Raw genomic sequence first — 25,880 nt, 5'->3', positions numbered from 1 at the left:
AGGAACAATTTAAACGTTTTTGAGCAATTTAAAACAATTTCCACTTACAGTATTCTTCCCTCTTCCTCAGTTTCAATATCTGTGGTGGAAGAAAATTTTTTGTTTTTTAGTTACTTTGGTGCAGTTTGACGAATCTTCATGAAAATTTTCATAAAAACGTTCATCCACCTCAGCTCCTTACTGGAAAGTTTTGGATGAGCAGGGGCTGAGCAAAACTGGTGTCCCACAGTGTATTTTGTCCATGTTAGTTCCAGTAGGAATTTTGAGAAAAAAATGGCTGACAGGATTATGCCAGTTTGGCAGAAAGCTAAATAGCTACTCAGAAAATGTGCTTTTTGTGATTTCTTGCAAATCAGCTGTTTTTGAGAAACTATCATTTAAATTATAGTGCTATCTAGGTGGTTAGTCCAGCATTCTGATTGGCCATGAGGGCTTTTTTCCCCAATGGTCCCTTTGGTCTCTTGGAACTAGTACCTGCGATATGGGACCAGGCCATATGATTAGCTGGTTGCAACATGAAAAGAAATGTTGTGCCTACCATTTGAGATCTCAGGGATTCAGGCCCTGTATTTTGGGTCTACATTAAAAAAAGGTATAAAGAGTAACCTGAACACCTGGCTCTTGTGAGTTGGTCCCAGAGGACCCTCCTGGGCCAAAAAAATAAATAAATAATGTTGCGGGTCTTGCAGTACTCCAGAGGACCTAGCACAGCCCACTGTGTAGTATTGAATGACTCCCACAAGAATCATGGTACTGGGAGATCACACATGCATCAACAAGCAAAGCTTGCAAGGTGGGCATGCCTTGAGCAGCCAACATGGTGGTTGCTCTTTAAGAGACCTCCGCTGCTAACTCCTCTTCTCTTATAATTATCATACTGGAGGCCAGCCATCCTCACTTCTAACCAGCCCTCCCACAGTTGTCGCTAGCATTGCTGCCTCCCTTGATGAATTTGCCAATGCAGGAGGTGGAGGTGAGGGTCTGTGGCCAGAAGTGACAGAGGCCCAATAGCACTACTGTGGCCTATGCAGTGAAGGAGCAAACGAGAGACGACAGAGCGCTGCCTCATGAACACACCGACTGCGACTATTATCTGTTGCCGGGAGCCGGGAGTAATAAGCCCAGGACAAGACAGGTATGGGGGTCATGGAACTGCTGAACCCTGGACTACTCTGCTGAGGCCTAGTGGCTTGGGCAAAGCTGTCGGGAGAGGAGGTAGGCTGCCAGAGTGGCTTTTGTCTACTGGGCTGGGGAAATCCAGCCCTCACTGCAGTGCGGAGAGGCTCAGCTAGAGGCAGCCAAATTAGGAAAAGCAGCACCCCTGGCGATTGAAACAGGTGCTTAGAGCTGTAGCGCAGTCCCCAGCTGCCTCCTCACAATATTTATAAACTAATGGGTTGATGCACGACAGGGCACTTCACGTGAAGGGGGATCAAAAGTGCCCATCAATTGTTTTATTTGCTGAGACACGCGGAGGAGGAGTCAGTGACTCACTTAAGACACCTGCTGCTTTGAGTCGGCTGTGGGGCCCCACACCTGGAGCATGCAAAACACTTCAGGGAAGGAATATTGCTACTATCATTTTTGCCACTTGAGACTGCCCACACAGGCACCAGTGATTATTGGAATTTGCCTTATTCTGCATAGCAGTTACTCACTTGCTACCCTAACACACTACCATCAACACACCACACCCTACCACATGTGGGACAAGATCCCCACAGAACGACTAAACTCCCAACTGGCCCATAACCCCCCCCACGCCAACTACCCCAACACAGGAGCACACAACCTCTCCAAATGGATCACCATCTGCGCAGACACACTAGCCCCCCTCAGAAAACACATCGCCACCCGCAACATCAAGAACGCCCCATGGTTCACCCCTGAACTCCAAGCGCAAATGCCGCCAAGCTGAGAAAATATGGCGACTAGAACCTTCCACAACCAACTTCTCCACCCTCAAAGCCACCATTCGCACCCATCACCAACTCATACGCACCGCCAAAAGAGATCACTACAAGACACGCCTTGACAACAACTCTCAAAACAGCAAGGAACTCTTCACCATCATCAATGAACTTGCCAAACCCAAAGCCAGCAACATTGACCCCACACACACACAGCCCCTATGTGACGCCCTTTCCAACCACTTCCTCCACAAAATCCTGGACATCCACAACAGCTTCATACCACACCCACCCACCACACACACCCCTCACTCACCCAACCCAACCCCCACTCTTGACCCCCCATCACACTCTCAACCTGGACCCCCACCACACACGAAGAAACCCTAAAAAACATGAACTCCATCCACTCCCGACCCCCCTCCGACCCCTGCCCACATCGCATCTACAACAAAGCCAGCCCAACCATCGCCCCCATACTCTACAACATAATCAACTCCTCTTTCGACTCCGCCACCTACCCAGACCCCTGGAAGCACGCGGAAATCACTGCTCTACTAAAAAAAAAACAAGCCGACCCGGAGATCCTCTCCAACTACTGCCCCATCTCCCTCCTCCCTTTCCCCGCCAAGGTTGCAGAGAAATTAGTCAACGCCCACCTCTCCCACTTCCTCGAAGCAAACAACACTCTTGACCCCTCACAATCCGGGTTCCGCAAGAACCACAGCACGGAAACCGCCCTCATCGCATGCACTGACGACATTGGGATCAAAGTCGGCAAAGGCGAGACCGTCGCACTCATCCTCCTAGACCTCTCCGCAGCCTTTGACACCGTCTGCCACCACACACTCCGCACACGCCTCCACAAGATAGGAATTGGCCACAAAGCCTTAGACTCGCTCACCTCCTTCCTCACCGACCGGACCCAGAGAATCCGCCTTCCACCCTTCCCCTCCAACACTACCAAGATCACCTGCAGAGTCCCCCAAGGGTCCTCCCTCAGCCCCACACTCTTCAACATCTACATGATCCCCTTAGCCAACATCCTCCGAGCACACGGAATCACTATCCTCTCCTATGCAGATGACACCCAACTCATCCTCTCCCTCACCCGCAACCCCACCACCGCCAAAACCAACCTACACGCTGCTCTCCTCGACACCGCCAACTGGATGACCACTAACCACCTCAAGCTCAACTCAAACAAAACCGTGATCATCATCTTCGGCCCCAACAAAACCACATGGGATGACTCCTGGTGACCTACCGCCCTAGGCCCGCACCCACCCCGCAAACCACGCACGCAACCTCGGCATCATCCTGGACCCCTCCCTCTCCATGACACAGCAAATCAATGCTCCAACCTCCTCCTGCTTCCACACACTCCGCACTCTAAAAAAATCCTTCAAATGGATTCCCCCAGAAACCAGGAAGACAGTCACCCACGCACTCATCAGAAGCAGACTGGACTACGGTGACGCCCTCTATGTCAGCACCACACTCAAACTCAAACGCAAACTCCAGAGAATCCAGAACACAGCCACACGCCTTGTCCTTGGCCTCCCACGCCTCAAACGAATCTCACCACACCTCAAATCCCTTCACTGGCTCCCCATAGACAAGAGAATCACATTCAAGATCCTCATCCACACAGACAAATCCATCCACAACACCGGCCCAATCTACCTCAATGAAAGAGTGAACTTCCACACTCCAACACGCAACCTCCGATCAGCCGACCTCGCCCTAGCCACAGTCCCCCGCATCCAACGCACCATCACAGGAGGCAGGTCCTTCTCCTACCTCGCCCCCAAAACCTGGAACTCCCTCCCCTCCAAGCTTCACAAAACCAAAGACCTCCTGCTCTTCAGAAAGAACCTCAAGACATGGTTGTTCAATCAGTGACCCTCCCTGCCCCCCTTCTTGATTCCCCCCCCCCAGCGCCTTGAGACCCTCACGGGTGAGTAGCGCGCTCTACACATTTTTTTGATTGATTGACTGATTAATTAAGAACATGTAAACGGGCTATGGGTGAAGACTACTGCCACCTCTTGAACACTGACATGGAGTCAGGTACTGTGAAGGATGGAGCCTTTGTTGTTGCCCCATTTGCTAGCCAGCCTGCTAATTCCCCCCCAAAATGTTGATGGGGTCATCATCTTCTCCACTGAGAGGGCTCTGGACTTGACTAGTGCCGGTAAGCAGGCTCTCTGTCTCTCATGACTACACTGCCCATTGTTGGACCTGGTGACTGGTGCCTGTCTGGGGCTCCAGCAACGTGGGCTATACCTTGACCGATACGACTATGACCTACGCTCTCTGTCCTGCTTGACGTGCACAGTGGCGAATCCTGCCCTTCTGAAGTTTGGGGGCTAATTATTCTGCCTTTTCCTCAGTGCCATTGGAACTCCCCAGCGGGCCCCTTGGAATGAGGCCATGATATCTAGAAATTGGTCAAGCAAACTACAGAGCAATGGGCAGGCAACACCCAGCTACACAGAGTGCACTTACAAAGCCCCCAAAGATCAGGAACACCTGGCAAGCAATGCTGGCTCCTTGGATAGAGCCACTCCCATGCTCTCTTTAAGTGATAAACCTGACTCTGTCCTAGCAGTGCTGGAGAGGTTTGGAACCACTGAAACCTCCCTTGAAAACCAAATAGACATGGTAACATCGGACTCTATGCTTCTTCATGCAGATCACTGCAAGCTTGCAGACAAAATTCTCTCAGCTGAGTTAACTACTGCCGAACTTCAGTCGAAGACCCACAACATCGACTCTTCTGTGTGGCAGTTGCCGGAGCACGTAATGGCCCAGGAGTGTCACATGGAAGATGCGGAGGTCCGCTCATGCAGCAACAACGTATGAGTGATAGGCCTACCAGAAGGAATAGAGGAACAGGACACTGTTGCCTATGTGGGACAATGGCTATGGCAATTATTGCCTCAGGATACCTTCTCACGGTTCTTCTCTGTGGAACATGCTCACCCATTCCCAGTGCACCACAAGGCTCCAACCACAGACCGTTCCTGTTTCGCATACTGCACTACAGGGGCAGAGATGCAGTCCTGTGAGAGACATGCAACCTACAGGAAATAACAGTGGACAATGCAAAGATAATGTTTTTCCAAGACTTCACCATACTGGTACAAAAACAACGGAACTCCTCTTAAATGCTGATTTCAAGAACTTGACATCAGATATGCTCTCCTTTTTTCTGGTGCACTTGGGGGTGGTGACGGGAGACAACACGCACTTTCTCAATTCCCCTGAAGATGTGTGGAACTGGTTGGAATAGGCAGGTCCTGCTACGACTGACCACCTGCTGCGGACTGGCAATGTGACTCTAGATGGAGCCACTAAGAAGCAACATGGAAGATGCCCCCAGAAATGTCCTGCCTCACAATTACTGCACCTGATCTGAACCCAGTTATACAGGTGAGGCGACAGAGGACTGTAGTGCTACACAACCAAGGTCGAGGCTCGGACCCTGATGAGGCCTCTGACAAGTCAGTCAGTGACAATGGCTCCTTTACCACATGGCCCTCCACAGCAGTTTCGGTGGCCCTCCTGGGAGTCACACTGCAGATTTCTGATGATATTGTCTGACGCTTAGAATACCTGATTATCACTACCTGAAATCCCTGTTACCAATGTGGGGACATGTTTCAGCGTGCCCTCCCCTTGCAATGTATAACCTTTCTGTTCTCCTTCTCTCATAGGGGTGATGGGTCGATGTTGCAATTGGCCCACACTCAAGAGCTCTTTATTCTACCTGTGTTTGTTTCAGCAGACACATAGGCCCTCATTCCGAGCCTGGCGGGCGGCGGAGGCCGCCCGCCAGGCTTCCCCCCTCCGAAATACCGCTCCGCGGTCGTAAGACCGCGGAGGGTATTCCGAGTTTTCCCCTGGGCTGGCGGGCGGTCTTCACAAGACCGCCCGCCAGCCCAGGGGAAAACTCCCTTCCCACGATGACGCCGGCTCGTAATAGAGCCGGCGGAGTGGGAAGGTGCGACGGGTGCAGTTGCACCCGTCGCGTATTTCAGTGTCTGCTTTGCAGACACTGAAATACTTTTAGGGGCCCTCTTACGGGGGCCCCTGCCGTGCCCATGCCATAGGCATGGGCACGGCAGGGGCCCCCAGGGGCCCCGCGACTCCCCCTCCCGCCATCCGGTTCCCGGCGGGAGAACCGCCAGGAACTGGATGGCGGGAGGGGGAGTCGGAATCCCCATGCCGGCGCAGCATGCTGCGCCGGCTTGGAGGATTCCTTTGGGGCAGCGGGAAACCGGCGGGAGACCGCCGGTTTCCCTTCTCTGACCGCGGCTGAGCCGCCGCGGTCAGAATGCCCCGCGGGGCACCGCCGGCCTGTCGGCGGTGCCACCGCGTCCCACGGCCCTGGCGGACTTGTTCCGCCAGGGTCGTAATGACCCCCATAGTCCAGGTTCTGTAATAAGGATGGACCCCAGAGAACTTCTCCTTCATCAGACAGGGGGCCCTCTCCATTGGCTGTCTAGCTTTCCCCCCATGAGATTCACGACTAGTTAACTCATGCTGGGTTTGTTTGATGTTTGGATAAACATGTTGTTCCTCTGCTCTGCTGGTATTTACACTGTTTTGTTACCGTTTTATATGTTTACAGTTCTACCTCACACCTTCTTTCGTCCCAGATCTCCTCTGATAGTTATCCTTTTTCAATGAATAGACCGCTACACCCTTGCACCCACATATGCTGTGCCCACAGTGTGTGTGACATGTCCTGTCATTCAAGACACATTGAAATGTGAGGGGCATGCACACACCTTCATGCCACTACTCAGTCTATTCTTACCTAAAAAGGCATTTCACACATATTGCAATACTACAGGAGACTCATCTCATTCCTGCAAAAAGTAACAAACTGCAGTGACACTGGTGTGAACAGGTCTTTGTCACCAAATACTCCAACTATGCCAGGGCCCTCCTGATATGGATCAGGCCTGGGACCCCATTTGTAGTTGCAGAAACTGTGCAAGACCTGGAGAGCCATTATGTAATAGTAACAGACCATTTAGATGGCTGCCCCAATCTTCTGAGTTCTATTTTTGCCCCGAACACAGATCAAACCACCTTCTTCCATGCCTGCTTCAGTGCTTTATCATGCCGGAATGCCACACAGTGGCTTCTTGGGGTAGATTTTAATAGGGTATTAAGCACTACTCTTGATCGCTCCTTTTCCCCACTGCCCCGCACACCTGCAACTTCGAACACACACATGTTAATTGGCTTATTTAATGGCAACTGGTTGACTTTTGGCACCCCCGGAACCCTGTAACAAAAGTGTACTCCTTCTATTCAGCACCTCACAATTTGCATGTATGCATAGATAGGCTGGGAGGTGCACCTTTGTTGCTCCCCTCTATCATGTGTGTGAAGTACATGGGGCATAAGCAATGTGACAATTGCAGTGGGCAGTTGATGGCCTTCCAGACCTACCTGGTGCTTACAACCTGCATTATTTGAGTACCCCCGTTTCCAAGCTTCCCTTGAAGTCCGCAATTAATGCCTACTTAGACACCAATATTGACACAGCTTCCACAAAACTAATAGAGTGGAATGTTTTTAAGATGACAATGCAGAGACACTGCATAGGCATCCAGGGCAACAAGAGGCAACTGATTATCAAGGACACCTTTAATTTAGAATGTACACTACTTGGTCTTGGAACTCTGAGAATTTGTGAACCTTGTGCAGCTGGAAAGTTACCAAAAATGCGTCACAAACATGCCAGCCTATTATAAAGAATACAGTGCCTTAACTATGCTGCACACTCGTCTCGCATACATGCCATTGCTGACAAAGCTGGGGGGCTCTTGGCGTAGCTTGTCCGGTGGGTTTAACCTCAGTGACCCATAACGGCGCTGCGCTCTGATTCCATCCTCTACACACAACACACTATTCATGATGAACTCACACAACACTACACACTGGTGTATCAGTCCCTAGCAGATGCATACTCTGATGCCTATAACTCCTTTTTCACCAACCTGACAGTGCCCTACATTACCACGGATCAGAGAATGGATCTTGATGGTTCCATTGTGCTGGCAGAAATCATAGATGTAATTAAATCATTATGCACTGGCAGATCGCCTAGTCCTGATGGTCTTCCGGTGGAATTATACAAGACCTATGCACTCCAGCTAGCCCCACACGGTGTACCAAGAGGCCATTTCCCTTGGCAGCCTCCCAGCGAGAAGCAAAAGTCATCTCCCTGCCCAAACACAACAAGGACCCTGAACTCATCTGCTCTCACACATCTATTGCATTACTCAACATCGACTATAAAATATTGGCAAAAATATTTGTGAACCGACTAGCACCCTTCGTCCTGTCCTCACAGACAGCACCACCCTGAAATTACATTGATTCTTCAGAGTTATGACTTATGCTGGCTCTGTGCTGCATGTCTGGTTTTAAAGTTTTAAATCTCGCAAAGGCCTTTGACTGCCTAGAGTGGGGATACCTCTTTGCTGTACTGTCACGCTACAGCATCAGCCACTGCTTTCTCTGCACAGTGAAACTAATATATTCTGAGTCCCTTATCAGGAGCATGACAGGGCCTCTTATCTCAGATGCCTTTGCCATACACAGAGGGACGAGACAAGGCTGCTTTCACCCATATTCTTTTTACTAGCGATTGAACCATTGGCACTGGCAATGCGATGGACCGGGGTGTCATGGGACATCCCACTGGGTGATGGGACACATGTGTTGTCTTTATATGCATACGATATATTGATTTACATCAGGGACACACTCAGCAGTCCTTCCATGATTGCTTCAACTCTAGCTCATTTTACCACCATTTGTTGTCTTCGAGTAAATTGGACCAAATCATATTTGTTCCCCTTTCTTCCCGACGTTCCTGACCCCTGCTTTGAACTCAATGGGTTGTGACTTGACTGGCAGCAACATACATTTAGGCACCATTCCACAACTGATTGATTTGAAGGCAATGTCGCTTGAGCTGTAACAACCCAACTGGCCCAGAAGGCTTTCTGGAGCACCCTGCCCATATCAGTCACACGTAGGGTGGCATTATTGAAGATTGTGATTCTGTCCTGCCTCTCACATTTTTTTACTAATCTTCCTACCTACATTCCTGCCACACTCTTTTGTGCACTCGACCAACATATCCTTGAGTTTATTTATGATAAATCACAATTTAGAGTGGCATTGACAAAGCTTAGCTACCCTACATGTAAGGGAGGACTTGCTGCCCTGCTTTTGAGCAGTACTACCTTGCGGACCAGATCCAGTGGATTGCTAAATGGCGGGCTGGTTTACACATGTCAGATACAGCCGCATCCTCCCCGTGCTGGAATCTACTTGCTAGCGTACATTCATTCCACCCTTGCAATTGAGTGTGCGTCCCCAAGTCCTTGTTACTGGAGGTGGCTTATCAATGCTGTTGCAGAGGCCTCCGTATCACTAGCCATATGACCCCATATGCACAGGTTCTAGCACTGCTGGGCACACCTCAAACTGGCAGGCCCATACCGCTGACTGAACTGACAACACAGCACTCTGCGGGCTTGCACACATTGGGCAACCTGTACAGAGATGGCACATTGGTAACGTATGAGATGTTGATGGAGGAGGTCAGCCTGCCTCCTGATCAATTTTTATTGCACAACTCATTGCTTACCATATTAGGGGCCCACTGGGGAGCCATGTCCACTAAGCCTATTTTGCATCTCACAATCCAATATTTATATGTGATGGGGAGGGAAAACACCTAGGGCCAGATGTAGCAAACGTTTTGCGACTCGCAAACGGCAAAATTTGCCGTTTGCGAGTCGCAAAACGCGTATCCCAATGCAGAAATGCATTTTGCGAGTCGTTACCGACTCACAAAATGCATTTCAGACTCGCAAATAGGAAGGGGTGTTCCCTTCCTATTTGCGAGTCGCATTGGGATGCAATACCATTTGCGACCGCATATGCGGTCGCAAATGGCATCGCAGTTACCATCCACTTCAAGTGGATGGTAACCCAATCGCAAATTGGAAGGGGTCCCCATGGGTCCCCTTCCAGTTTGTGACTGGAGCCCAAAATATTTTTTCAGGGCAGGGAGTGGTCCAAGGGACCACTCCCTGCCCTGAAAAAAAACCGAAACTAAAGGTTTTTTTTTTTTTGAAGTGCAGCTCGTTTTCCCTTAGGGAAAACGGGCTACACTTAAAAAAAAAAAAACTGCTTTATTTAAAAGCAGGTCGCTAACATGGAGGTCTGCTGACTTCAGCAGGCCTCCATGTTAGCGAGTGCCTATACTCGCAATGGGGCTGCAATTTGCGACCCACCTCATGAATATTCATGAGGTGGGTCATTGCGACCCCATTGCGAGTTGCAGTCGGTGTCTGAGACACCGTACTGCATAGCAATTTGCGACTTGCAAATTGCGAGTCGCAGGGACTCGCAATTTGCAAGTCGCAAATTGCTTTTTTCCTACATCTGGCCCCTGGAGTCATATTCAAGAGCCCCTAGCACCACTGGAGCACAACTTCTTGTGACGCTCCGGTGGCGCTATGCCCTGCACAGTATTTACAAGGTGGCTTTTTAATGCCACCATGTAAATACTGCCCCTTCACATGCAGCACTTTGCATGCAAGGGGCTTTCAATGAGTGTTGCCGTGGGTGTGCCACAGCAACAGCAATTGCATTTTAATGCTGCCCCAGAATTCAGAGTTTTTGTAAACCTGAGGCAGCACCAAAATCTAACACCACCCCAGGGGTGGCGTTAGAGTGCCACAACGAGGAGAAATGTTTTCATTTCTTATCATTTTTTGCCCTTTCTATGTGTGCATTTTGCAGCACACATACAAAGACCAAATCACCATTTAAGATTGTTTTTGTGCAGGAAGGTGTTCCTTCCTGCACAAAAACAATCTCCCCTTCAACGCAGCCATTCATGCACTACGGTGCATGGGTGGCTGCATTGGCACACAGCAGCAAATTTAGCACTGGAGCAGGGGGAAACACAGGGGTGCGCTGCATTCAATTAAATACGGGGCACCCTGCATTTTGCAAATGAAAGTGCATGACGCTGCCACATTTTGCACAGTGCAGTGCACCGTCATTTTCCATTAAATCTGGCCCCTAGTGCGTTGGTTTGCTAACTCTCTCCGCTCCCATACTATTCCACAACTTCTCACCTTGCGACAGTGATGGGAGGTGGACTTAAAACGTCCTTGCACTGATAGGGACTTGGGACATGATATTTTCAGATTTGCAATCAAACCGCACACAGAAGACGGATGGTAATGCTGATGCACTGACAGGGGTCACAGATGAATAGACAAATGTTGGGGGTAACTGGTGTAGTTAGTTTTTTCTCTCAAGATGCCCCTTACACATGCAATTCACTAGGTTATTAGTGATGGTAGTTCATCCAGAACATGGCAAAGATAGCAGATGCGAGAGGTGACGACAGGTTATTAGGCAGAAAGGTCTGTTAAGGTGTTTCACTTGTAAGGTGAGGGGTTACTGTTAGATGTTTCTTATAACACATGGATCGGTACCTTAGGACAATTCCAATTCATTCGACGTATTACCTTAGCTAGTTTTTGTTGGAGGGATGCTTATATTGCTGTCTCAGTAATCACGTCAATATACCCTTTGGACATGCGTTCTTCTATGCACCTACGTTTTAGCATTTCTTCTATCACCTAGTCCAGTAGTTCCCCACCTTTTGTCTTCTGAGGGCCCCCACTTCATCATCACTAGAACCCCGAAACCCCCACTGAATCATTACTGGAATCCGTGGACCCTCACTGAGTCATTACTGAAAGCCGGGGACAAAAAATACAGAAACAAGCATTCCATCAAACACATACACAAATGATAACACATTTTATTTAATTTGTAAACATATAAAATAAAATAAATAAAAAATGTAATTGTAATAGGAAGGTTGGAGCTCCTCTACATCCAATTAAAGCCACACATTGTCCATACCATATTCGGTTTGATGCATCTACACTGTGCCCACAAATCAATCTGAGGATACTAATTAAATTTTTAGCCTTCAACTTCAAATTCCTTGATGTTTGTAGTACTTTTAAATATTTCAGTTGTACATTTAACTGCTTGATTTATATACACTTAATTAATCTGTTAATTTTAGATACTTTACTAAGCAGTCATGGACCCTCTGAGGATTTGCAGACCCCCCAGGGTTCCCCTGACCAGAGGTTGGGAACCACTGACCAAGTCTTACTAGAGTGTACTCACCTTTATATATCAACTGCATTATCAGAATACCATGAATACTATCTAATTTTGAATACTATACATGCCATTATGGTTGTCTAATATGTACAATGTTATTTGACATTTCTCCTTAATTGTATTACATTAAAAGAAAGGAAATAAACCCAGAACTTGTTAATAAACAGATTCAAACAAAAATAAACAAGCAAAGCCTGCACGGTTTGGCAGTGCCACTAATGACATGGGAGTTGAGCACATGCCACTGTTTTTCAGAAAGATCAGGCTCCCTGCCAGAGGACTCTGGACTCAAGAAACCATCAAGGTTTATGCCCCCCTTCAGCAGCTATGCACTGCGAAGTCTTGGCATTTGAAAAATCAGTGATGACTGACTTAAACAAGTTATGACCCAAACAAACTTTTGTGAACATCACAAATATAGAGAGGGATGCTCTGAAAACTCTGTTGACCGACCAGAGTATAGTCATTTAACCAGCGGACAAAGGAGGTGCTAACGTTGTGATGAATGCAGATGATTATAGACACAAATGCATACACCCCCTAAGTGACTCTACTTATTACACCCCAATCACACGAGACCCTACAGAGAGACTACAAGTTGAGATACGGAGGATGATCGAGGAAGCTCATAGTAATCTGTGGATATCTCACAAAGAAGCTGAATTCCTAGATACTACCGATCCCCGTGTCCCTTATTTCTATTGTCTCGTGAAGATACACAAGGGCAAGATACCTCCTCCCGTCCGCCCCATAGTTTTGGGGATAGGATTGGTGTTAGAGCCCCTGTCCACTTTTTGCAACCACTTTTTGCAACCTATTGTCAATAAGTGTTCTACCTACCTGAAGGACACAAAGGATTTCCTCAATTTGATCGAGTTCATTAATTCCACTGTGGATGTACATGCACTTATAACATTAGATGTTGAAGCATTATACACCAACATACCCCAAGAGGCTACACTTAGGGTAGTTGAGACTGCACTTTTGTTCATCACATGGGATTCCTCTACTCCTGTTCAATTTATCATGCACTGTGCCACTCTAGCCATGACTGAAAACTTTTTTCAATTCAAGGGTCTTCTTTTCCATCAGATACGTGGGACTTCGATGGGTAGCACCCTTGCTCCAAGCCTGGCTTGTTTGTATACGTACGATTTTGAAAAACAACGTGTAGTGTCGACTGTAGGAAAGTACCATCTTGCCTGGCATGTTACCCCCATTTTTCACTGTATATATGTTGCTTTAGTTGTATGTGTCACTGGGACCATGGTAACCCAGGGCCCCAGTGCTCATAAGTGTGCCTGAATGTGTTACCTGTGTAGTGACTAACTGTCTCACTGAGGCTCTGCTAATCAGAACCTCAGTGGTTATGCTCTCTCATTTCTTTCCAAATTGTCACTAACAGGCTAGTGACCATTTTTACCAATTTACATTGGCTTACTAGAACACCCTTATAATTCCCTAGTATATGGTACAGAGGTACCCAGGGTATTGGGGTTCCAGGAGATCCCTATGGGCTGCAGCATTTCTTTTGCCACCCATAGGGAGCTCTGACAATTCTTACACAGGCCTGCCACTGCAGCCTGAGTGAAATAACGTCCACGTTATTTCACAGCCATTTTACACTGCACTTAAGTAACTTATAAGTCACCTCTATGTCTAACCTTTACCTGGTAAAGGTTAGGTGCAAAGTTACTTAGTGTGAGGGCACCCTGGCACTAGCCAAGGTGCCCCCACATTGTTCAGGGCCAATTTCCCTGACTTTGTGAGTGCGGGGACACCATTACACGCGTGCACTACATATAGGTCACTACCTATATGTAGCTTCACAATGGTAACTCCGAATATGGCCATGTAACATGTCTAAGATCATGGAATTGCCCCCTCTATGCCATGCTGGCATTGTTGGCACAATTCCATGATCCCAGTGGTCTGTAGCACAGACCCTGGTACTGCCAAACTGCCCTTCCTGGGGTTTCACTGCAGCTGCTGCTGCTGCCAATCCCTCAGACAGGCATCTGCCCTCCTGGGGTCCAGCCAGGCCTGGCCCAGGATGGCAGAACAAAGAACTTCCTCTGAGAGAAGGTGTGACACCCTCTCCCTTTGGAAAATGGTGTGAAGGCAGGGGAGGAGTAGCCTCCCCCAGCCTCTGGAAATGCTTTCTTGGGCACAGATGTGCCCAATTCTGCATAAGCCAGTCTACACCGGTTCAGGGGACCCCTTAGCCCTGCTCTGGCGCGAAACTGGACAAAGGAAAGGGGAGTGACCACTCCCCTGACCTGCACCTCCCCTGGGAGGTGTCCAGAGCTCCTCCAGTGTGCTCCAGACCTCTGCCATCTTGGAAACAGAGGTGCTGCTGGCACACTGGACTGCTCTGAGTGGCCAGTGCCACCAGGTGACTTCAGAGACTCCTTGTGATAGGCTCCTTCAGGTGTTGCTAGCCTATCCTCTCTCCTAAGTAGCCAAACCCTCTTTTCTGGCTATTTAGGGTCTCTGTCTCTGGGGAAACTTTAGATAACGAATGCAAGACCTCAGCCGAGTTCCTCTGCATCTCTCTCTTCACCTTCTACCAAGGAATCGACTGCTGACCGCGCTGGAAGCCTGCAAAACTGCAACATAGTAGCAAAGACGACTACTGCAACTCTGTAACGCTGATCCTGCCGCCTTCTCGACTGTTTTCCTGGTGGTGCATGCTGTGGGGGTAGTCTGCCTCCTCTCTGCACTAGAAGCTCCAAAGAAATCTCCCGTGGGTCGACGGAATCTTCCCCCTGCAACCGCAGGCACCAAAAAGCTGCATTACCGGTCCCTTGGGTCTCCTCTCAGCATGACGAGCGAGGTCCCTCGAATCCAGCAACTCTGTCCAAGTGGCCCCCACAGTCCAGTGACTCTTCAGTCCAAGTTTGGTGGAGGTAAGTCCTTGCCTCACCTCGCTAGACTGCATTGCTGGGAACCGCGACTTTTGCAGCTACTCCGGCCTCCGTGCACTTCCGGCGGAAATCCTTTGTACACAGTCCAGCCTGGGTCCACAGCACTCTAACCTGCATTGCACGACCTCCTAAGTTGTTCTCCGGCGACGTGGGACTCCTTTGTGTAACTTCGGGTGAGCACCATTTCACGTATCCTTGTAGTGCCTGTTTCTGGCACTTCTCTGGGTGCTACCTGCTGCTAAGAGGGCTCCTTGTCTTGCGCGATGTCCCCTCTACCTCCTGGTCCAATTTGCGACCTCCTGGTCCCTCCTGGACCGCAGCAGCGTCCAAAAACGCTAACCGCACGATTTGCAGCTAGCAAGGCTTGTTGGCGTTATTTCGGCGGGAAAACACTTCTGCACGACTCTACAAGGCGAGAGAGATCCGTCCTCCAAAGGGAAAGTCTCTAGCCCTTTGCGTTCCTGCAGAAACCGCAGCTTCTTCTGTCCAGTAGAAGCTTCTTTGCACCCACAGCTGGCATTTCCTGGGCATCTGCCCATCTCCGACTTGCTTGTGACTTTTGGACTTGGTCCCCTTGTTCCAGAGGTACCCCAGATTGGAAATCCAGCGTTGTTGCATTGTTGGTTTGTGTATTTCCTGCATTATTCCTCTAACACGACTTCTTTATCCTTAGGGGAACTTTAGTGCACTTTGCACTCACTTTTCAGGGTCTTGGGGAGGGTTATTTTTCTAACTCTCACTATTTTCTAATAGTCCCAGCGACCCTCTACAAGGTCACATAGGTTTGGGGTCCATTTGTGGTTCACATTCCACTTTTGGAGTATATGGTTTGTGTTGCCCCTATCCCTATGTTTCCCCATTGCATCCTATTGTAACTATACATTGTTTGCACTGTTTTCTAAGACTATACTGCATATTTTTGCTATTGTGTATATATATCTTGTGTATATTTCCTATCCTCTCACTGAGGGTACACTCTAAGATACTTTGGCATATTGTCATAAAAATAAAGTACCTTTATTTTTAGTATAACTGTGTATTGTGTTTTCTTATGATATTGTGCAAGTGACACTTGTGGTACTGTAGTAGCTTCACACGTCTCCTAGTTCAGCCTAAGCTGCTCTGCTAAGCTACCATTATCTATCAGCCTAAGCTGCTAGACACCCTATACACTAATAAGGGATAACTGGGCCTGGTGCAAGGTGCAAGTACCCCTTGGTACTCACTGCAAGCCAGTCCAGCCTCCTACATTGGTTGTGCAGTGGTGGGATAAGTGCTTTGAGACTACTTACCACTCTTGTCATTGTACTTTTCATAAGAGAAAAATATACAAAACAAGGTCAGTGTATATACACATAGCCAAAAAGTTTTGCATTTCCTCTTTTCACTCTTTTCTAAGTGCTGAAAAGTACTTCTAAACTTTCAAAAAGTTCTTAACAGTTTAAAAAGTTTTTTTTTTTTCTGCCTTTCTAAAAAGTTCTGAAAACTTTTTTCTCTTTTTCTATCACTGTAACTCTCTCTAAAAATGTTTGGCACAGGCCAAAATGTTGATCTGTCCAAACTTGCATATGACCACCTTAGCTGGAAAGGAGCAAGGAGTCTCTGTGTAGAGAGAGGTTTGAGTGTAGGGAAGAATCCTTCCTTGGAATTGTTACTTAACATGCTTAGAGAACAAGATAAGGCTATAAGTGCCCCATCTGTTGAAAAAGTACCTAATAGTTCCCAATCTGATTCAGGGACTCCCCCAGGAAAAGATTCAGGAAAGAAACTTCCTAGCCTGCCCATTACTAGACAGTCTAGCATAGTTGGTAATGATGATGAGCCACACCATACAAATAGTGTTGTCTCACATCATAGCAAAAGCATTTATTCTCACCATACTGGTAGTAATGTTTCTGTTAGCCAAGCTGTTAGGGTGGCTTCTGTAAGGGACAGGTCTCCTTCTGTTCATTTTTTTATTTTTTATTTAATGCGTTTTTATATAGCGCGGACTTTACCCGAAGGTGTCAGAGCGCTTCACAATAGGCAAAGTAAAGATACAAGAGGAGAAAAATTACAAGTGAGCCTGTTACAAAAACAAGCGTTACATTACAAGAGGCAATCGTGATAATTGTGCACGTATCAAGAGCAAAAAATAAACGAGGTAGCAAACGATACGTTATGAGAGGAAAAAGTGACGTGTGCAGGTTACAAGAGTAAATAAAGTACGAATAGAGGTAAAAAAAGTTGCAATCAATGGAAGACACTCAAAACACTAAAACAATAGTTATGTTACATGAGGCAGTGGTGGCCGTTGTGCATGTATCAAAAGCAAACAAGATATAAGAGGTAGCAAATGATACGTTGAAAAGGAAAGGTGCAGTGTGCATGTTACAAACGAGTACAAGATACAGGTAGAGGTAAAATACTGCACTAAATGGCAGACACTCACAACACAAAAACACCCTGGGAAGGCAATTCTATAGGCATGGAGAACAGAATATCCTATAATGGAAGGACTTCCTTCTGAAAACAGAGGGCTTGCATTAACTTTGGAAGTGTCTTTGAAGGAGGAGAGCTTTGAGGTCAGTTTTGAAGGCCTGGGAAGAGGTGGTGGTCCGAAGCTGAGGCGGAAGTGAGTTCCAGATTCTCACCGCGTTGCCTGAAAAGGATTGGGCCATCAATCTTTCCTTCTTGAAAATGGGGGGTTCAAGCAATAACTTTTCTGCATTACGTGATGGTCTGGAGCCCCCAGAGAGTTTCAGTTTATTCACCAGGTAGCGAGGGGAGGAGGAGTGCAAGGCTTTGTGGGTGATACATGCAGTTTTGTAGATAGATCTTGCCTCTATGGGAAGCCAACGGAGGGTGGATAAAATGGGTGTGATGTGGTCGCTTCTTTTGGCCCCATATATGAAACGAGCTGCTGAATGGAGAATAGACTTCAGGGGGGAAAGGTGGGATTTGGGAAGGCCAGTAAGAAGAGAGTTACAGTAGTCCAATCTGGAGAGAACCAGCGCTTGGACCAGGGTTTTAAGGTCGTACTCCGGGAAGAAGCGACGAATCCCCCAAAGAAGGCGCAGTTGGTGTCGAGCAGACTTTGCAATGGAGTTAATGTGGGAGAGTAGATTAAGTTTTTTGTCAAGAATGACACCAAGGGATTTTGCGCTCTCGACAATGATGGGCTTATTGTTCATTAGATTGATCTGATCCATCCATGTTTGCACTGGGGGGATGAGAAAGGGAGGAGGAAAGGAGGAGGAATTCTGTTTTGGAGGGATTCAGGATCAGTTGATGAGTTACCATCCAGTTTTGAATGGAGTCGAGGGTAGAGCTAAGGAAGGAGAGATCGTGATTGGAGGCCACCTTAAGGTAAATCTGAGTGTCTTCCGCATATAGATGATAGTGGATCCCGGATTTACTCAGCAGATTTCCCAACGGTTCTAAATAGAGATTGAACAGTGTGGGCGCAAGTATGGAGCCTTGAGGAACACCTTGACTGACTGCTACAGGAGCTGAAAGACTGTTCGCTATTTTGATCTTTTGGGATCTATCAGAGAGGAAGGAGGCAAACCATTTGAGCACAGTGCCCTCCATGCCCATTCTCTGTTGAAGAGTGTTAAGGAGAGTGTTGTGATTGACAGTGTCAAAGGCTGCAGAAAGGTCAAGAAGAATTAGAAGACAAGACTCCCCTGAATCGAGTATCCGCAGCGCGTCATCAATCATTAGCAGCAGGGCTGTTTCAGTGCTGCGGTTTTGAATGAAGCCAGACTGGAAATTGTCAAGAAGATCATTTTCCTTGATATGGCGAGAGAGTTGTTTCGCTACACATTTTTCTGTGATTTTCGCAAGAAAGGGTAGGTTAGTGATGGGACGGTAGTTGTTGAGGTCGTTCGCATCAGCAGTGGTTTTTTTTAGCAGAGGGGTGACCTGCCCAGTTTTGAAGGACACAGGAAGGGAGCCTTGACTGAGGGAGAGGTTGACCAGAGTGGTCCAGTAGGAAAGAGAATTAGTATAGAAGTCAATGGCACTAGGGATGGGGTCAAGAGAATGGTTAGAGGGCTTTGTATCGAGGATGCATTTGAGGAGAGCATCGTCAGAGATGGGGTCAAAGTTTTGCCAAATGGTTAAGGATTTGCACTCCTCTGTGGGGGTAGGATGAGTGACCTGATCTACAAGTGATTTTACCTTTTCGTCAAAGAATATAGCGAATTCCGCTGCTTTCTTTGTGGAATCTTCCAATTTGGAGGTTGGGGGAGAGCTGTTAGGGTTCTTGATGAGGTCGAATAGTTTTTTGGGTCTATTTTTGGCTGAGTCAAGGAGGGATTTGTAGTGCGACGCTTTTCCAAGGAAGATGAGATTGTGGTACTTGGATCTTGCTGAACGAAGCGTGGCCAAATTTTCAGTGGAGGGAGCTTGTCTCCATTGTTTCTCAAGGGCTCTTATGAACTTCCTTTCTTCATAGAGGGATTTGTTGAACCAAGGTGCTGAGGGAGTGGGCCTTTTCTTTTTGCTTTGGAGAGGAGCGACATTATTGATTTCGACTGCAAGGACTGTGAGGCATTGGGAGGTGAGTTCGTTGACATCTAGGTCCGGGTCTAGCCTTGGAAGTGATAGCAAGGCAGAATTACAGAGGGTACTGAGGTCAATATTTTTAGTGTCACGGAACCAGGAAGTAGCCCTCTTAGGCTGGCCCAGAGTTATAGAGTGTGATAGGTGAAGAGAGAATGGGATGAGGAGGTGGTCCGACCAGTCTACATGAATAGGGGTAGCGATAGTCAGCAAGCCTGCTTTAGAAATGACAAGGTCTAGGATTGAGCCTTTAGAGTGTGTTGTTTCTGTGCAGTGTTGGATAAGATCGTTTGCAGAGAGGAAGGTGGCCAGCAAATTCGCATTTGTGTCTTGAGGCGAGCCCCAGTGGACATTGAAGTCACCCACGAAGATCTGATTGTCACTTTGCGTGAATTGGTCGCTGATGCAGTCCGTGAGTTCCTCCATAAACGAAGGGCTGCTACCAGGCGGGTGGTAAATAGCATGGAATCTGAGAGGTGAGCGGTGGTGCAATTGAAGCTCAAGTGATAGGCATTCAAAAGTGTGGCAGGAGCTGTTAGGAAGAGCCTTAAGTTGAAGGGAGTTTCTAAAGATGACCGCAACACCTCCCCCCACTTTGTCAATTCTGTCATTTCTGAGTATAGAATAGCCTGTGGGTACAAGGAGATCAAACATAGAGTGAGAGGTATCGTTGAACCAGGTCTCTGTGAGGAAGATCATGTCAATATTGTGCTGGTTGATGGTATCGGAGATTTCAAGTTTGTGTTTTATTGCAGATCTGCCGTTGTGGAGCAGACAGCGCAGCTCTGACACAACTGTTTTGGTGACGGGGGCACTTGGGCTATGAGGGGTGATAGGGATATTGTGCTTATATGAGGGCGCTCGGGAGGATTTAGGTGGGCGAGTGGTTCTGACAGAGGAGATGGTCGGAATAGTGTAGATTACAGGGTTACTGGGAAGTGGAAGTGAAGGAAGGGTGGCGTTCGAGTGCTTGTGTGGATTTGCAGACGACTGGCTATGTTTAGCTATAGTGGGGTGAGGTGGTGAGGTGCATCTCGTGGAAGGGTGAGTGTTAGCCAAAGGAATTGAGGTGTGTGGAAAAGTCGAGATCTTGGAGCTTAAAACTAAAATGGTAGCTTCAAGTTGGGAGATGGCGGTGATTAGAGAGCCTAGCTTTTTTTCCAGAGAGAGTAAGGAAGAGCACGGCGTAATGGGTGGCTCAATGGAAACAGGAGGGGGTGCACTAGGCAGTGTACGGCAGGAAGAGGTGGGGGAACGGGAGGGGAGTAGGGGTATAGGGTTCAGAGGTGGGGAAAGGTTTAGGGTGAGAGCAGGAGTTGATGCACCAGGGGTGAGAGGAGAGTTGTTGTTGTTGGCGTAGCAAGAAGGATAGGAATTAAGGGCAGAACTAGGGGGCGATAGTAGAGGAGTGGGGCGGTGGGGCGATAGGAGAGGGGAGGAGTGTGAGGAGTCGTAGGGATTAGGGAGGTATGAAAGGAAGGGGGGGGAGTTGGATAGAGTTGGATAGGTCCTGGCAGCTGAGTGAGGTGGCTGTGATGGAGCGGGTATCGGGCAGAATGGGGGGGATTGGGAGAAAGGGAAGTTGAAGAAAGGAAGTGATTCTGCTCGGTCCGAGGGAGGGAAGGGGTTACCAGGGGAGGAAAGGGGGTAGCACAGCAGTGCTGGAGGAGAGTGGGGAGGGAGAGAGATGGAATGTATTTGCGGGGAAATCGGGGTACATAGTGAGGGGAGGAGTGGGCGGAAAAGAAGAGCGGAGGAGGGAACAAGGGGAGCGTAGGGAACATAGACAGGGGGAGAGGGCTGGAGGAGAGGTGGTCTAAGGAGGGGGGTGGCCGGAAGCGATAGGGGGGAGGAGATGAGAATGGAGTGCCGGGACGGTGCGGAATGGACGAGGAGCGTGTTAGCTAGAGGTAAGGCTGAAGTGAAGAGGGGAGGGGCACACTGTGAGGGGGGAAGAATGCGAGGGGAGGTCCGAGGGGAGAGAAGAGGGTCGACCTGTGCCTCCCCAGGGTGCAGCCTGTTGGAGAGTGGGGGGGTCAGGGGAGGAGAAAGGGAGTAATTGGTGGAGCTAGATGGAGAGTCAAGGGATAGCCCGGTAGCAGGGGAGGGGAGTAGGGAAGGGAAGAGGCGGTCAAAGAGAGAGAGACAGGAGTCTTTGGCTTGGATCATAACAGTACCGTTGTTATAGAGTGAGATAGTGAGGGAGCCGTTAAAACACGCAGAGGGGGACATTTTTAGCTGTTTCCCATGGGGGATAGAGGAGGAGGAGGTGACGTTAAAGGAATTGTAAAAGCTGGTAGACCAAGAGGGTATGTCGTGCGTGAAAAAAATTAGATCGTTTTTGAGCCCCCATATCGACCATTGTAAAACTGATCGACAAAAAGGGAATCGGGGAAATATTCAATGGTGTTATGCTTGAAACGTTTTGTTGCAGCTTTAGACAGGTTAGAAGGGTAGATAATTTTGTAGCAATTAATTCCAGACGTAATTCGAGCGGTGGCCATGTTGGGAAATTGTGGAGGAGGAGGGTGGTGGGGAAAAGGGAAGGGTGTTACTAGGACGGTGGCGGTGAGGAGAAGTATGAGGGCAAGAAGGGGGCACGTAATCCAGACATCGGGTGAAGGAACCTGAGTTATAGTGGTGACAGGAAAGTGAGGCGATTAGGGATAGGTTGTTACTTCAGAACAGGGCTGATTCAACAAGATAGGATAGGAGATGGAGTGGTGTAAGGGGAAAGTCACTGTACTTATCATCCTGAGATATAAACCACATAAAGCACAGCATCACAATAGGTATCAAAGACATTGTACGCCCCAAATCTCAACAGTCTCATATTAGATACTTATCTCCTAAGTATCGGCATCATTATGGGCAAAAAAGCACAGGGTGGAACATAATTACACTAGCATCACCCACAGTATGCCAGAACCTCAAAATCATAAAACACAATTTAGAGGTAGCCAGAACAGGGTCTGAAAAACAAACTACCAGAAATACATTTCCTATCACCACAAATACACAATGGGGCCTGGCGCCCTACAAACCACCAGGAACCCCTAGTCAGCTGGCCATCCCAAAGGGGCTCAAATGCCCTGTGTCCAGAATGTTGGGGCTGCTGCCAATACAGCGAAAGACCAGCGTGCGTACTTGCGCAAACCTAAACGTTGCAACTGGCACTACGTGCTGCACAGCTGTGAAGAAATGGTGCAAGGAGTGCATCTCACTCCTACCTCAGACAGAACTACCTCCAAATGCCCTAAGAGTCTAGAGGACTGTACTGCACGGCGTTGGCCCGTTTTACCCATTTTGCGGTGATGTGCATGTGCCAAATGTAGGTGGTTTCCCTACAGATCGTTGTAGTTTGCTCGAGTGATGGGGCAAGGTGCGGAGTTACTCTCAGAGCCCACAATCCATAGTTGGGGTCAGAAAGAAACTGGCTTTTACTCTTGCTTTGGTCTTGAAACCCCCCTCTTAGTGCAGAGTCTTGGAAATAGTCCCTGCTGGGATCTGGTTCAATTCAACTCGCCAGGTGATTCCCAGGACCAGGGGTGTTTCCATTATATTCCCAGAGGCTCTCACCTTAATGCTGCGTTTGTACAATCTTGTCTTCAGGTGCCCCCAGTGGTGCTCTGTCGGACCTCCGAGTAGGGGTCTCTAGAGTTAGTTTTCCAGGGGCCCCATTCATTCCCATCATACCTCTGTATCTAGGAATGTCCCTCCCACCAACCCTGATGACAGAATGTTAGAGAGGGAACTCAATAAGTTGAGGGTGGAACAAACCAGACTGAAGCTTAAAAAGCAACAGCTGGATTTGGATAGACAGTCTTTTGAACTAGAGAAGGAAAAACAGAAGTTGGGTTTAGATACCCATGGTGGCAGCAGCAGTATTCCCCATAGTCATCCTGCAAAAGAGCATGATTCCAGGAATCTGCACAAGATAGTTCCCCCTTATAAGGAGGGGGATGACATTAACAAGTGGTTTGCTGCACTTGAGATGGCCTGTGTTGTACAGGATGTCCCTCAAAGGCAGTGGGCTGCTATCCTATGGCTATCATTTAGTGAAAAAGGTAGGGATAGGCTCCTTACTGTGAAATAAAATGATGCCAATAATTTCCAAGTTCTTAAGAATGCACTCCTGGATGGTTATGGCTTAACCACTGAACAATACAGGATAAAGTTCAGAGAGACCAAAAAGGAGTCTTCACAAGACTGGGTTGATTTCATTGACCATTCAGTGAAGGCCTTGGAGGGGTGGTTACATGGCAGTAAAGTTACTGATTATGACAGCCTGTATAACTTAATCCTGAGAGAGCATATTCTTAATAATTGTGTGTCTGATTTGTTGCACCAGTACTTGGTGGACTCTGATCTGACCTCTCCCCAAGAATTGGGAAAGAAGGCAGACAAATGGGTCAGAACAAGGGTGAACAGAAAAGTTCATACCGGGGTGACAAAGATGGCAACAAAAAGAAGGATGGTAAGTCTTCTGACAAGGGTGGGGACAAATCTAAAAATGAGTCTTCATCAGGCCCACAAAAAACACTCTGGTGGGGGTGGTGGGCCCAAATCCTCTTTTAATCAGAACAAGGAAAAGAAACCATGGTGCTATTTATGTAAAATAAAAGGCCATTGGACAACAGATCCCAGTTGTCCAAAGAAAAGCACCAATGCTCCTACCACTACAACCCCTACTGCTACCCCTAGTGTCCCTACTAATAGCAGTGGTGGTGGGAGCAAACCTACTAATAGCCAATCCAAGGGAGTAGCTGGGCTCACTATTGGTAACTTAGTTGGGGTTGGCCTTGTTAGGGAGGCCACAGAGGCTGTGTTAGTCTCTGAGGGGGCTATTTATTTAGCCACCTTAGTTGCTTGTCCCCTTAATATGGATAAGTACAAGCAGCTACCCCTAATAAATGGTGTTGAGGTTCAGGCCTACAGGGACACTGGAGCCAGTGTGACTATGGTCATAGAGAAACTGGTCCACCCTGAACAACACCTACTTGGTCACCAGTACCAAGTAACCGATGCTCACAACAACACACTTAGCCACCCCATGGCTGTTGTTAATCTCAACTGGGGGGGGTTACTGGTCCAAAGAAAGTTGTGGTAGCCACAGATTTACCTGTAGACTGTCTACTAGGAAATGATTTGGAGACATCAGCTTGGTCAGATGTGGAGTTGGAGGCCCATGCAGCAATGCTGGGCATCCCAGGGCATATTTTTGCTTTGACAAGGGCTCAGGCCAAAAAGCAAAAAGGACAGGGAAGCTTGGATCCTGGAACAATGGACCAAGTGCTCCCTAAAGCTAGGGCTAGTAGAAGCAAACCACTTCCTACTATCCCTCCCTCTACAGTGGATTCTACTTCTGAAGAAGAAGAATTCCCTCCTTGTGCAGAACCTACACCAGAGGAGCTGGAAGCAGATACTGCTGAGCTTTTGGGTGAAGGGGGGCCTGCCAGGGAGGAGCTGAGTGTGGCACAGCAAACCTGTCCCACATTAGAGGGTCTCAGACAGCAAGCTGTCAAACAGGCTAATGGGGATGTCAGTGACTCTCACAGAGTTTACTGGGAGGACAACCTCTTGTACACTGAGCATAGGGATCCTAAACCTGGAGCTGCCAGGAGATTAGTGATTCCTCAGGAGTACAGAAAGTTCCTCCTAACTCTTGCCCACGACATTCCCCTAGCTGGGCATCTAGGGCAAATGAAAACTTGGGACAGGCTTGTTCCCTTGTTTCATTGGCCTAGGATGTCTGAGGACACAAAAGATTTTTGTAAGTCCTGTGTGTGAAACCTGTCAAGCCAGTGGCAAGACAGGTGGCACCCCAAAGGCACCCCTTATTCCACTGCCTGTGGTTGGGGTTCCCTTTGAAAGGGTAGGGGTTGACATAGTTGGCCCCCTTGACCCTCCTACTGCTTCAGGCAATAGGTTTATCTTGGTGGTAGTGGACCATGTCACAAGATACCCTGAAGCAATTCCTTTAAGGACCACTACAGCACCTGCAGTGGCAAAGGCCCTCCTGGGAATATTTTCCAGAGTGGGCTTCCCAAAGGAAGTAGTATCAGACAGGGGAAGCTATTTCATGTCTGCATACTTAAAGGCCATGTGGAAGGAGTGTGGTGTAACTTACAAGTTCACAACACCCTATCATCCACAAACAAATGGACTGGTGGAGAGATTTAATAAAACTCTCAAAGGCATGATTATGGGTCTCCCTGAAAAACTCCGC

Source organism: Pleurodeles waltl, chromosome 5 (genome assembly GCF_031143425.1).
Source record: "Pleurodeles waltl isolate 20211129_DDA chromosome 5, aPleWal1.hap1.20221129, whole genome shotgun sequence".
In the NCBI taxonomy this organism is placed as follows: Eukaryota; Metazoa; Chordata; class Amphibia; order Caudata; family Salamandridae; genus Pleurodeles; species Pleurodeles waltl.
This window is presented reverse-complemented; position numbering follows the sequence as displayed.